At 33.6% G+C, this 15265-nt stretch overlaps 1 protein-coding gene across 2 annotated transcripts in view; it reads left to right on the forward strand.

The window, feature by feature from the left end:
• The window catches only part of CPQ (carboxypeptidase Q), a 630163-nt gene that overhangs the window by 494873 nt on the left and 120025 nt on the right, over positions 1 to 15265 (forward strand). The gene's annotated exons all lie outside the window — the stretch shown is intronic.

The raw sequence follows: 15265 nt of genomic DNA on the forward strand, positions 1-15265 counted from the left end.
AAAGTATTATGCTTGCTCCCAGAACCGTCTTGTCCAAAGACAGTGGATTAGGAGGGAGCTCAGCTGTTTCAATCAGCTAGGAAGCCTTAAGCTGCATCTGGAATGGATTTCTCCTCAGTATTGCTATTCTGGTAAATAGTGAATAACAATAACAACAACAGTAATAGCACTTATATATATTTATATGCTAGACACTGTGCAAAACTCTTTCCAAATATGTCATTTGATTCTCCTAACAACTTTGAGAGATAGGACCTATCATTATCCCGATTTTGCAGCTGAGGAAATTGAGATTTTGTCATTTGAGGTCACACAGCTTGAAAGTGTCCAAGGCTACATTTGAATTCAAGTCTTCCTAATTTCAAGCTCAGTGTTCTATCCATTGCACCTACTATCTATGCTTCTAGGCTCTGAAACAGCACAGGCTTTGGATGACTCTGTGTATTTAGTTATTGCAGTTGTGTCCAACTCTGTGTGACCCATTTTGGGGTTTTTGTACCAAAGATACTGGAGTGATTTGCCAATTTTTTCCTCCATCTTATTTTATAGATGAGGAAACTGAGGAAAAGTCTCTTGAAACTTGCCTAGTGTCACATAATTAGTAAGAATCTGAAACCAGATTTGAAGAGGAGTCATCCTGACTCTAAGCCCAGCATTCAGTCCGTTGTGCCACTTAGCTGCCCCATTAGACCATCATAGACACCTGTGGAATACATATTCACACCCACACCCCACACACACATTGAGGACGCAAAAAGAACAAACTGGAAACCCATCCCATAAGGGTATTTTATTGCTAATTCAACATCCCAGCCCAATCTGATTCTCTGCCTATACCCTTACCACATATATTTTCTCTGTTTGCCTCCATCATCTGACCCCCTCTCTCTATAGAGCAATGATTCTTCTGACTAGACTTCCAGAGACCAAAACCTGAGGATTATTTTTCTCAGTTTTAAAATTCTACCTTGGACCTGAGCTGATCTGATTTTGGGGAAGAAGTTGAATGAAGTCTCCCCAAACACAGTATGTCCAAAAGACTCCCAAAGCAACCCCAATAGATATTGAACAGAAAATGCCATCTGCATCCAGAAAAAGAACTATAGAGACTGAATATAAATCAACACATACTATGTTCAATTCTTTTTTCTGTTTTTTATTTCTCCCAGGATTTTTCCCTTTTGCTCTGATTTTTTCCCCCCAACATGATTCATAAAGCAATGTGCTTTGAAAATAAATTAACAGTGCAACAAAAAAAGTCCAGAGGACATTAGACATCTTATCCAGTCATCCTTCAGGAAGCCATTTCTATTCAGGCATCTTCCTTTCTGCCCTGTTACTTGAACATACCTTGTTTTCCTCTTCCAGCCCTCTTTTCCCCCTTTCCTTGGTCTTGCACTTACAACATTAGTACATCTTTGGTACCAAAGGGCAAAACAGTTGACCTCCTATAGTTCTGTTCACAATCCATTGATTCCCCAAACCAAAATTCCATCCCCTGTCCCTTTATTCTCTCTATGTATTGTTTCCCTCACTAGAAGAAGCTCTTTGAGAGTAAGAATTAATTTTTATTTGCTTCTTCTGGAAGTTTGGTGGTCAAGAGGGTGCACAGGCTTGTCTGATAACAAAAAAATCGCCAGAGTCCACTGAGATTCAGATAGTGGCTTAAAGTTCACAAAATGTTTTACATGAATTTTCCCACTTGAGCTTTATATTATCCCCATTTCAAGGTGAGGAGATTAATTAATGAGAGATTATGTGACTTCTCACCTTATCACACTACTAGGTAATTAGTTGTTTCAATTAATTGATTTATAGACTCTCTGGGAATTTCTAAGTAAACCTTTATTTCATCTACAAGTATGTCCTCTTTTTGTTGCCTGTGGTTTATCTCTTCAATTTATCTCTTGGATTACTGCTATTGATACCATTTCTAGGACTCTAATAAAGGACAGGGAGGAAAGGAACCTGGCATTGCTTCTGTATTTATTGGGAAAGCTTCTAGTGTTGTCATTGGTAAATTATGCTAGCATGGAGTTTTAGATGTTTCCTTTTTATTTCATAAAAATTAGCCTTCAATATCAAAATGTCATAAGATTTTTAGCAGAAATGAATGTTTTCAACTATTGATCAACCAGTAGTCCTCTTTCCTTGCTCTATCAATTTCTTCCTTCCATATTAGGACTCTATTTGTTTCATTAAAAGAGTATGGTAGAATATTTTCTTTCTTAACTTCCTATAATAATTTAAGTACCATAGATATTAACTGCTCTTTAAAAATTTGCTGTAATTCACCTCTTACTTTGTTCAGACTGGTTCCCCCTGTAAGTTTTTTTTTTTTTTTTTTTTTTTTTTTTTATCACTTATTCAACAGTACATAGAACACTATACTTGAAATCAGAAAGACTAGAGTTTGAATTTTGCCTCAAGCTCTTATTAGCTTGTGACCCTGGGCAATCATAATCTCTTAGCCTCAGTTATTGCAGTAATTACATCTATTCCCCAAATTTGTGAGAATCAAATGATATTTCTCCTTTTACCTTTCCACCTCTTTCTCCTCCTTCTCCCCTTCTTCTTCCTTCTCTTCCTCTTCCTTCTCTTCTTCTTCCTCCTCTTCCTCTTTCTCTTCCTCCTCTTCTTCTTCCTTCTTTTCTTCTTCCTCCTCCTCTCAACATCATGATTATTCTTATTATCTGATATTGGGTTGTTTGAGAAGTACCCAGTATTCTTTCCCATTGTACCACACTGTTTTTGCCAGTCCCTGATAGTAATAGAGAGATAAAAAAGAAATAGCCTCTGCTTCAGAGAGGACATTCAACTGTTGCCTATAACACATATAAAGGTTAGAAAATACAAACTACACACAGTAGTTTAAGAGGGAAGAAGTTATAAAGAGCAAATCACATCTCTTATCTGAGCCTCAGTTTTTTTTCTTTGAAAAATTGGTATTGGACCAGATGCTCTCAAAGAAGTCTTTTCAGCCCTTAAATCTATGAACTAAGTTACTTTAGCCCTCTATTATATTCAGTTCTATTGCTTTAAAATGGAGGATACCATATAGAAAAATGTTTCTTACCCACTAAATATAAACAAAAAGCTCCAAATGTGGGTTTTTCCTCTCCACATCAATTTCAAAATTTATTTATTAGTGAAAGTACTGTAAAAGCTATTTCTTAAGGAATTCTTCTGGGCCAAAGCTATCTAATTGAGAAAATGAAATTAAATGTGATGTTAATTTTTATTGTTTTCCAAACTTAATAATAATTTTAGCCTTATGTCTTTTTTTTTAGCTTTAGAATAAAATATGACATTTACCTAGTAATTTAAGTTTTGCAAATTTTTCTACCAAGAAAAACATGAAATTAAATTTAAATTATGTGGCAAATCCAGGACCCATACTCATCTGTCATTTTCTAAATTGTTTTTGTATAAAAACTCTGTGCCTTTTCCATTAACGGTATAGATAAATCATGTGTGACTATAGATTAGTTAATTGGCCATAATGACAAAGAGGTTACAGTGCTATTTAAATATTAACACAATTAATACTATCACTGTGCGCTTAATTAAACTGTTTTAAAGTGTGGTGAGTGTGCAAAATGCTGGTCTTTTGTATAAATACCTTAAACAGTATAAACTGAAATAGCTCTATAACACTTTTCAGGGAAATAGTTTTTTGGATAAAATGTGTGATAAGGCTGCAAATAGGAGATGCTATATGTGAGAAGGGAAACAAACAAATATTAGAGTTTTCCTGTAGTTTAGAATCAACTGTTAATGAAGCCATCCTAGGTCTTTTGAGCTAACATTTGTTCAGTGTGAAATGGGTTTGTGCAGAGAATACCAGAAGTTCAATGGCCATGCCCTTTTTTAATGGCTGCTCCCCCTCTCATCCACTGGAAGTTTTTATCTATTTTTTTAATCTGCATTTGACAAGATGATCATTGCTATCATTGCTACTTCTAGATAGGTGATACTATGACCCTATTAGGGCTCATAGTAAGAGAAATGTCAAGACAAGGGACATTTAAAACTTTTAATTTCTTTTCCTACCTCTAGCTCCTCCCTTACCCATTGAAAAGGCAAGCAATATATTATACGTATGAAGTCTTACATATCAGCAATGTAGTAAAATAAAATGAAATAAAAAAGCAGATAAAATAAAGGGAAAAACAATGTACTTTATTCTGTATTCAGAGTTCATTTGTTCTCTCTCTGGGGTTGAATAGCATTTTTTTTTTTATCATGAGTCCTTTGGAATTGTCTTGGATCATCGTATTATTCAGAGTACCTAAGTCTTTCACTTTAGATCATTCTTACAGTATTGTGGTTACCTATTCTCCTGGTTCTGCTTGCTTCACTTTGCATTAGTTCAGGATGATTCTTCATTGGTTCTCAGTTTCCTTTTAAAGGTTGCTTCTCTCCAATCAGCTGATACTAGTGGAATAAATCAATGGGCTTAGGAAAGAGGTCACTAGAAAGATGTTATAAATAATCTGAATTCTTTATTAGAAGATATAGAACCAAGTTGAGGGCAGCTAGGTGGTACAGTGGACAGACTGCCAGGCCTGAAGTCAAGAAGACTAATTTTTTCAAAATTCAAATCGGGCTTCAGACATTTACTAGCAGTGTGATTTGGGGGCAAGTTATTTAACCCTATTTGCCTCAGTTTCCTCATTTATAAAATGAGCCGGAAAAGAAAACCACTCCTGTATCTTTGCCAAGAAAAAAACCAAATGGGGTCACAAAGAGTCTGACACATTTGGAGAGACCAAACAACAAATCATATTACCAAGGGTTATCAGGAATTCTATAGCACTTTGAGGTATGAGTTGTCCTAGCTCCAATTTTCACTATGAATACACATACCCTCTAGGTATGATCCTTAGATATATGTCCAGGTTCCTTATGTTTGTCCCCTTCACTCCTTGACCACAAAGATATCTAATACATATGGCCTGGTCATAATTTTTCTTTGAATATGCATACCCCAATATGTATTCCTTCCATGTGTATTTCCTGATCATATGTATTTCTGAATTAAGGCTATTTAAATTTCGATAACCCTGTGGAGAGGGTATAGCATGTGCTTAATTGGAATGAGGGGGCAGGAGGGAATATATCTTTTCTTGTCACTTAATTTTCTCTGTTATTTGCTTGTGCCATTTTTTTTAGCATAAATATGTCTTCCTATTGTCTGGTAAAAATTAAAGCCCTAGGGGGCTACTTGAACCTGAGTTATGTACTTGAGTAGATGGGGTATCACAATTCCATGTGTGAAAGAGAGCCCCAGGTGTTAGACACATAATATATGACTTGAACCTAGGATTTCTAATACCAAACCCCACATTCTTTTCATTAAACCATCTTCTTGTTATTGTTCCTTTGCATTCAGATTCAAAGAGATAGACATTTGAATCCTTTAAATGTTTAATAAGGGGGAAAAACCTCATTCTCCTTTCATGCAATTGCATTATGTAACTCTGATGCTTCATGAAGAGCTTTTTCCTTGGAATAGGTTTTAGGTTTGTATTCCATTGTATTTTCAAATGAAGGAATAAATAGAGAGTTTCCAAGAAGCCATTTTACCTAAGCTGCTCTTCATGGGACAGAGCTTGATTTCTTTCTTAGCCTGGAAAGGGGAAAAGTAGATTGAGGCTGTTGGGTTTTATGTACTAAACTCAGTCGGAATCTGAGTGAAGGATTATTTACAAAGTAGAAGGGGAAAAATAATCCAAGAATAATATCAACCAGATTGTCAGCTTTTTTAAAAGACAAAATATGATCTGGCATAATTATAACAAGTCAAGTTATCCAGCTTTTAGAAAGCCTCATAAGACAAGGTAATCAAATAAACTAGATTGATATGTTCGATTCCAGGATGAAAAAATATTTTAACCTTTTCCTGATTTATTGCACAAACTTTTGGCAATTGAATTACAGGGAGTATGATCATTGCTGTTTCGTGGTAGTCATTAATAAGAGCAGTATTTTAAATGGATTTTATTAAATGAAGAATGGTTGGTATGAGCTGCTGAAATGCATAGGTTTATCCTAATTCTAGCCAACTGTAAAGCAAAAAAAGGTCATATGAAACTATGTACTATTTTATTGAATTTCCTGTCCAAAAATATTCAGAAACAAACTTTAATAGAACCTGTGTAGGGGATGCTTAGAGTATAAATTTACAAAGACTCTCCTTTTAATTATGAGACTCTTGCCAACTTCTAAATATACAGCATCTTTGTTCAAAAATTAAGAAACATACTGAAAATATGGAGTTTAAAGGAATCTTAGAGCCTTCCATTTCTTATAGAAGCAGCTTGGCAGCTCAATGCTTATAGTTGGGAAGAACTGAGTTCAAATCTATCCTCAGACATAGATAGTCATGTGACTCCAGGCAAATACTTAACCTCCATTTTCCCATTTACAAAATGGGAATTAATAATAGCACCTACATCACAAGGTTGTTGTGAAGATCAAATGAAAAAGCACTTAATAGCTACCATTTATATGTGCTTTAAATTTGCAAAGTGCTGCAAAAAGTTCTGGGAAAGAAGAAATGGAATCCCAGAATGATAAGCTAATATGCCAAAAATTACCCAGATAGTAAGTAGCAGAGCTGGGATTTAATGGCAATCTTCTGACACCAAATAAAATTGTATTTTTATGTTACCACTTTAGAAATAGATATATATATATATGTAAATGAGTTTCTTTAGGTTTGGTTTCTTTTCTTTCTTCCTTTCTTTTTTGTCGACCCATCATTGTAGTGTTTGGGTTTATATAAAGTAGATTTAGTTATGGTGACATTGCTAAAGTGGGAATAATATGGTCTTCATATACTGCTATGAAAATAACAGGATTGCTGTAGCCATTCAGTCTGATTTCATCTCAACTCTATTTCCAAAGATAGCCTGACTTATTTCTTCCCCATTCCATGCAGTATAAGTTTACTAATTATAAGTTATTGTCACCATCAGTACAGTTGGGCTTTTTTGCAGCCTGGACTTTTCTTTCACAGATTAGATATTTGCATGAATCTGTCAAAGGCAGATCAACATTTCTTGGATTTTCATTTATTTCTGTAGGCTTTAAGTTTGCAACTCTTATTTTTTTTTAACATTCATATAATTTCCACAGTACCCATGGGAGCTATTTGACTCTGATAGTATTTGTTTATTAAAAAAAAAACTGTTTATCTTTTGCATTTATTTACATCCTCCTGAGTAGTCTGTTAAGACTTGTGACGTGTCACATACTCACTGATTATAGGTAGAGATTGATCAGCTCAGCAGACTCGATGCAGTTCAATTGTACATATGTTCAATGAAATGTTTAATGTATTGAGCTTGGCAGTAACTGAGTACACAGATGAATGGAAAGCATTTATTAGGCACTTACAGTGTGCCAAACACTGCTAAATTTTGGGTCTGCTAGCAGGGCAATGTAGTTCTTGGTGTCAAGCCCAAATTCTGATTTGGAAGACAATCACTAATAAGAGGTTTCAACTACAAGTGACATGGAAAGCCCTCATGGTTCTTAAGGTGGTCATAAAGCAAATGAGAATGCATCTTCTTTGGTATAATTTTCATTCATAAAACCATATCACTTTTTAATGTGAACATACTGAACAATTGCCAAGGACCTTAGTACCAAGAATTTTCTTTTCCATGTGGTTGTTGAGTAGATAGGAGCTCTTCTGGCAGAAGAGATTGCCAGATTGCATCTGTGGGGACTAGGCTGGAAAAAGGACAAGTCATCTGGGATTTATTATAATTTTTAGGGCTGTGAGGCTTACTTGCCTATTGGTAGCCCTGTGTGTATATAAAAATAAAAAACAGCCTTTGTCCTAAAGGAGCATTTATTCTGTAGTGTTGTGGGTTGGGAAGGCACCATGTACACACAGATCAGAATTATACAAAGTATGGTGCAATAGGGGCAAAAGAGGAGTCCACAGGAGCTGCTCAATTAATCTTTGAGGAAGGACAGAATATTTTCAGGTGAGGGATCAAAGAAAATCATATTACTTACATCAAAATCCACTAGTACATCTTTAATGTCTCTGGATTAAAATGGGAATTCCTAAGCCTGACATAGAAAGTTCCCCAATTTATCTTTAAGCCTTATGTCCCGTTGTCCTCTCACAAAATCTAAATTTCAAACAAACTTTACTACAAGGGTGCTGTAGAACTACAAATGTATGTGCGGCTTTCTATATCTCTAACATATCTTCCTTATCTTCACCTTTCAGGGTCTTTCTCATCCTTGAGGTTCCTCTCAGGTGTCATCTCCTAACTTTCTAATTTCCATAAGCAAATTTTGCAGAAATGCACCTTTGGGATTAGGAATCAAAGTTTGGATTGGAAGATATATCAGAGTATTCTGTTCCAGCCCAGCAACCCCTCTCCCCTTAATAAGCCCTCTCTATAATATCCTTGACAGTTGGAAATCTAAACACACAGAATTACAGAATTTGAGATGTAAAGAGTACCTCAGAAGTCCTCCTGGTCATCCTATCCATACATTCAAGGAATTGTCACTATCCAACAAATAGACATCTAGCTCTGCCTGAAGATCTCTAAGGAAAGAAGTCAACTTTCTCTTGAGTCAGTCCATTCTATTTTTGGACAATTCTAATTGTTAGGAAGTTTTGCCTGACATCAAACCTAAATTGCCATATTTACCTTCTAATTTCACTTCTTTATATATTTGAGAAATGAAACTTTTATCAGAGACACTTGCTGTAAAAATTGTTTCCCAGCTTTCTGTTTTCCTTCTAAGCTTAGTTGTTTTTATTTTGTTAGCACAAAAGCTTTTTAATTTAATTTATTCAAAATTATCTATTTTGGATTGTGTAATTCTCTCCATCTCTTCTTTGGTCATGGATTTTTCTCCTCCTCATAGATCTGACAGGTAGACTATTCCTTGCTTTTCTAATTTGATTTATGGTGTCATTCTTTATGTCTAAATCATGTCCCTATTTTGACCTTATCTTGGAATATGATGTGAGGTTTTGATTGATATCATATGTATCTTATTGTTTTCCAGTTTTTCTTCCAATTTTTGTCAAATAGGTCTTATCCCCAAAGCTGGGGTCTTTAGTTTCATCAAAGGACAAGTTATTATGGTCATGTACTACTATGCCTTGTGTATTTAATCTCTCCTACTGCTCCACCACTCTGTTTTCTATCCAGTACAGATAGTTTTGATAATTACTGCTTTATAATTTAGTTTGAGATCTGGTATTAATAGATTACCTTCTTTTGTTTTTTGTTTTGTTATGTTTTTTCATTAACTCCTTTGATATTCTTGAACTTTTGTTCTGCCAGATGAATTACATTGTTGTTTTTCTTAGATCTATCAGATAAGTTTTGGTAGTTTGATTGGCATGCCACTGAATAAGAAAAATATTTTGGTAGAATTGTCATTTTTAATATATTGGCTCAATCTACTCACAAGTAACTGATATTTTTCCAGTTGTTTAGATCTGACTTTATTTGTGTGAAAGGGGTTTTGTAATTGTGTTTATATAGTTCATATATAGCATTTGTCTTGGCACATAGACTCCTAAGCATTTTATATTTTTATAGTTATTTTAAATTAAGTTAAATTCCATTAAACCAAATGTCTTCTTATATCTTGTTGCTGGGCTTTATTGGTTATATAAGGAAATGCTAATGATTTGTGATCTTGCCTCTTTGTCAAAGTTCTTAATTATTTCAAGTGATTTGTTTTTATTTCTAATTCCTTCAATTTTTTTTCTTCTCTTATTACTACATCTAATATTTCTAGGTCTATATTGAAAGAAATATAGCCTGTAAACTGCAAGATATTTTGTGAGCTATTCATGATCAAAATTTGCTTTCCTTTAGGCAGAGTTCCTGCAGGTTAAGAGTATGATATCCTATGTGAATAGAGGAAAGGAAAGGGAAGGGAAAGGAATATAAAAAAAAAAAAGAAAGAAAGAAAGAAAGAAAAGAAGTGTTGTTCAATCAGCTAGAATGCCAGTGGGGTAGCTTCTACTACTGTTTACAGAGGTAAGAGAGGGCTGTACAAAGTCACCATCCCCATCTTTTTCTCTAGTGTCATTTGAGTCCAATAGCAAAATATAGATCAGGAGGACTGGAGATGGTCCCAAATGTGGTAGGAAACCTTGATCTTTTATTAATATTGTTAGCTATTATAGCTCCTACATTTTCCTCTGTATCCATCTTTCCAATAATCCATCTCTAATAACAAAGGGAAAAAAAAGATGCGAGAAAAGAATTCAGCAAAACCAATCAACATAGTAGGGGAAAAAAAAGATGTTCCATGCTCATGTATCCCCACTTCTTCAAAGCAGCAGGAATATTTTCTCACATCTCTTTTGGGGATGGCCAAGGTATTTTCATTATATTTTGTAATGTTCTTTTGGTTATTTGTGCTATTTACATTGTAGAAATTTATGTTGTGCTGTTTACATTGTTGTACAAATTTTGTATAGTGTTTTCTTGGTTCTTCCTACTTCTCTTTGCAACAGCTCATATAAGTCTTTGTGTTTTTCTTTGTGTTCATCTCAAATTAAACTTTAAAAAAAAATGAATTCTAGATTTAGATCCAGATTTTCTTTGCACTTGCGCAGGAGGACTTATACAAGTAGAAAGAGGATCTGTAGTAATATTTCATTTTTTTAAAAAATGAAGTTGTTCACCAAAAGCTCCCTTGTTTCCACATATATAGGCTCTGATATCTTTTCATATTTGTCTCATCCTTCATTGCAGTTTTTGATTAAGTAGCTCTTTGCTTCGACATTCACCTTTGATTCCAGCCCATTCCATCTTCTCCAGTAGATGACTTCCACCATCATTTGTACTCTAATCTTCTATTTCTTCATTATCTCCTGACTCTTTCTGCTTCTGGTAAAACCCACACTTCCCATTCTTACCAACAAAAAACCACAAAAACAAAAACAAAAGAAAAAAGAACAAAACCCTTTCGTTAGTTCCTTTCTTCCTTTGTCAGCTAAATTTCTTGAGAAAAAATGTCTATTCTGGATACTTCTATTTTCTCCTCTAACTCTTTAAAACCCTTTACAACCTAGTTTACAACTTCATAATTCAGCTGAAATTGCTCTCTCCAGATTTTATCAAAGCTGTCTTAATTGAAAAATATAGTGACATTTTTCTCAATCTTCATCTTTCCAAAATCTCTTCCCAACAATAACAATAATATTGAAACAACATCCTTGCTTTACCCTTGGTCTTATGGAGAAGGCTTTTAGCTTATCTGCATTATTGATAGTATTTGATAATAGTTTTAGATAGATAACACTTTTACTATAAAGAATTCTCCTTTTATTCTAGCCCTCTAATATTTTTAATAAGAATGGGTACTGTATTTGGTCAAAAGCTTTTTTAGCATCTTCTGAGAAAATTGTATGATTTCTGCTAGTTTTGTTATTGATACGGTAAATTATAAGTTTTCCTAATATTAAACCAACCCTACATTTCTGGTATATATCTCATCTTGTCCTTCCGATATATTGCTGTAAACTGCCTTATTAGTAGTTTGTTTAATATCTTTGCATCAATATTCATTAGGGAAATTGATCTATAACTTTCTCTGTTTTAGCTTTTCCTATTTTAAATATCCACATTATATTTGTATTGTAAATTTATGTCCACCTATTTTTCCAAATAGTTGATATAATATTGGAATTAATTTTGCTGTAAATGTTTAGTAGAATTCACTTGGGGATTTTTTCCTGAGCTCATTAGTGGCATATTCAATTTCTTTATCTATGACATAATTATTTAGGCTTTTTATTTTCTAAATTTGTTAATTAGGTAATTTATATTTTCACAGGTATTCATTGATTTTACTCAGATTGTAAAATCTGAGTAATTGGACAAAATATTTTCCAATGATTGCTTAAATTTCTCCTTCATTGGTAGTTATTTCTTCCTTTTCATTTTTCATACTGAGTATTTGCTTTACTTTTTTTCTTTTTTTAAATAAAATTAATGAATGGCTTATCTATATTACTGGTTTTTTTCATAAAGCCAGCTCCTAGATTTATTTATTAGCTTAATTTTTAACTTTCAATATTATTAATTTCATTTTTGATTTTCAGGATTTCTAATTTAGTGCTCAATTGAGGATTTTAAAATTTGTTTTTTTTTTCAAGTGTTTTTGTTTGCATGCTCAATAAATTGATCTGTTCTTTTTCCAGTTTGTTGATATAAGAATCTAGAGGAATAAATTTTCCTCTAAGTACTGCTTTGGCTGCATTCCATGTATTTTAGTATGCTGTCTCATTGTTGTAATTCTCTTTAATGAAATTATCAATTGTTTCTAAGATTTGTTCTTTAACAACTGTAGAGGGCTGCACACTACAGACAACACTCATTCTTTAGGATTAGATCATTTAGTTTCCAACTAATTTTTAATCTATACTTCCACTATCCTTTTTTGAAGGTAATTTTTATTGCATCATGATATAAAAAGAATACATTTAGTGTTTCTTCTTCCTTACATCTAATTTTGAGGGTTTTGTGCCCTATTACATAGTCTATTTTGTGTAGGTTCCATGTGTTGTTGAGAGAAAAAAAGAATATTTCTTTTTGTTTCCATTCAGAATTTTTGAGGTCTCTCATATCTAACTTTTGTAATATTTTATTTACATCCTTAGTTTCTTGGAGGTCCCCTGCCAGCATAGTTTTGCTGTCTATTTCTTCCTGAAAGCCATTTAACTTTTCCTTTAAGAATCTGGATGATATACCATTTGGTGCTTATATGTTTTGTATGTTTTGTATTGAAATGTCATGTTAAATTTTAGCCATAACATTGCTGGAATTGTGTTCAGGGAAAAGCAATTAGAATAATAAGGGCTTAAAATCATGTCATAGGAAGATTAGGGAAGAAGGAGAAGAAGGAAGAGAAGGAAAAAAGGAGAAGGAGGAGGGACAACAACAACAGTTAACTCCTTCTCTTCTAGTTGGGAGAAGACAAAATTTGAGAACATCACTGTGGGCTTCAAATTTTGGAAGAGTTTAACAACTCTTTCTTCTCAAAGAGAGATTGAGACAGGTAGGTGACTCAGTGGATAGAGTACTGGACTTGGCATTAGGAAAACCTAATTAAATCCAGTTTGTGTGATCCTTGTCAAGTCAATTGATTGCTGTCTGCCTTAATTTCCTCAGCGGCCGATAATAGTAATGCCTATCTCAACAGGATTGTGAGGATCTGTAACTCCATAAAGAGAAATCTGGACAAGTGAATGTAAGTAATAAAGGAATAGGAATTTCTTAATAACTAGTTCTATCGAAATAAGGTGGGTGTTATTATTAATAACATATTAATTATAGTATGGTCTTCAGAAGCATTAGACTTGATTTCCCTTGAATTTCACTGTCAAATCTGATTATGCATTTATATGATCACTCCTTTTTGTTTTCTTTCCTTAAAAGTCACTTGTTTCCTAATGAGCTCTAGATATTTGCTATACATATATACATATATATATATATATATATATATATATTCACATTAGAATTTCAGATCTAAAATTAACAGTGTTTTCTTCTTTCTTCCCCTATTTTGAAAATCAAGACATTTGTCCATCACCAGAATTCAAGTACCTCTTCCATTTTCTTCAGTCCCTTCAAAATTATCACCATCATGTTTGCAAAATATTTCAGAATCAGTGTAATTCTTTTGGGATAGGACAGTTGAAATTTTTGAACAAATTAGTGAGCTCTTCCTATATCTTCACTTATCTCTTCATTTTTGTGTTCATCATGTCTGTTCCTCTTGTTTCCTTTATTTCCGATTTGAACATCATGCTTCTTGTCAGTGAAAAAGCAAGCAAAATAAGACTTGTATAGTCTGATCTAACATTACAAAATCAAGTCTAAGAACTAGTTCCCATTGTTTTCCTTTCTTGACACAAAATATAATTTAAAATGTCTTTATTTTGTCTTTTTATCTTCCTTCACTTTCTTTAATTATTCCTTCATTTCTTCTTTCTTTTTCTTTTTTTTTTTCCAAACAGTTCATTTTGAACTTTGACCTTGATATTATCCTTCTAGGTCATGCCAGCCTTTTGTATTCTTCCTTAGTTATATACCCATCTATATCTTTTATCTTTGTCAAAATTCAGCTACCTTCTTATCACTCCAATTCCATCTTGGTCATCCTCCCCACAAGAACTTAGACTTTACCCCGGTACCACGCCAATCTCTGGTAGGTGACCATTCACTTTATCTTGCCTTGAAACCACTTTTTTTCTGCCATCTTCAAGCCAGGCTACAATATGCAATTATCCATCTTCACCTTTTGTTGGTTTTGCCCATTATAATGTAGGTTTCTTGGGTACAAGGACTGCCTTACTTATTTATATTAACATAGTCCCTGGCATATGGTAACCTCTTAATAAATACTATAATCTGTCTTTTTTGTCTTTAAAAAAAAGAAAATCTGAACTTATCGAAGGTTTTCTCATGCCCATTCTCCCACTGCCCCCATTTTTAGTGAGGCAATTGGATTTATGTAACTTTCTCAAGGTCAAGTTAGAACTCAGGTTCTCCTATCTCCAGGACTGGTATTCTACCTACTACTGTACCACCTAGCTGACCCTATCATTTTGTTGTTGCTAATCTCATTGAGATTATTTATGATTATATAAATTAAAATTTCAAATTTTTGGAAACTTGTCTCATGGGGTTATTGTGAGAGAAATACCTTGTAAACTGGAAAAGTCTTAAGTATTATTATCTCCCATTAAGTCATCTCCTCTTTTAAAGTCTCATGGGACTTTGTTCTTCTTGTTCTCTGGACTTTTCAAACTCTGTTTTTCTTAAATCATAGCATTCCTTTACTGGGTTATAATAAGTGATAAGACTATGGTACTTTTCCCCCCAAAGTTATTGTCACTTTCATTTCACCAATTAGTGTTTCTTCACTGCCCAGAATTAAATTTATTCTTTGACATTGCTTTCTTTTCCTTCTAAGAATTGAAACTGTCAGCAAAGCAAGTTGGTTAAATGTTCCGCTTTTAAATGAATAAAATTTCTGTGACTTATGTGATACCTATGTACTGAAAATCCCCATTACTAATCAATTAGTAAGCATTTATTAAATATCTATTACATGCCAGCAATATCTTAATTACTGAGTTTGTAAAAGAAAAAAAATAATAATACTGTACTATGACTACCCTCCATGCCAATTTTGTAATCGCTACCAAGAACTTATCGATTTTCTCTGCTTTTCTACATAAGTT

Source organism: Sarcophilus harrisii, chromosome 1 (genome assembly GCF_902635505.1).
Source record: "Sarcophilus harrisii chromosome 1, mSarHar1.11, whole genome shotgun sequence".
Lineage (NCBI taxonomy): Eukaryota > Metazoa > Chordata > Mammalia > Dasyuromorphia > Dasyuridae > Sarcophilus > Sarcophilus harrisii.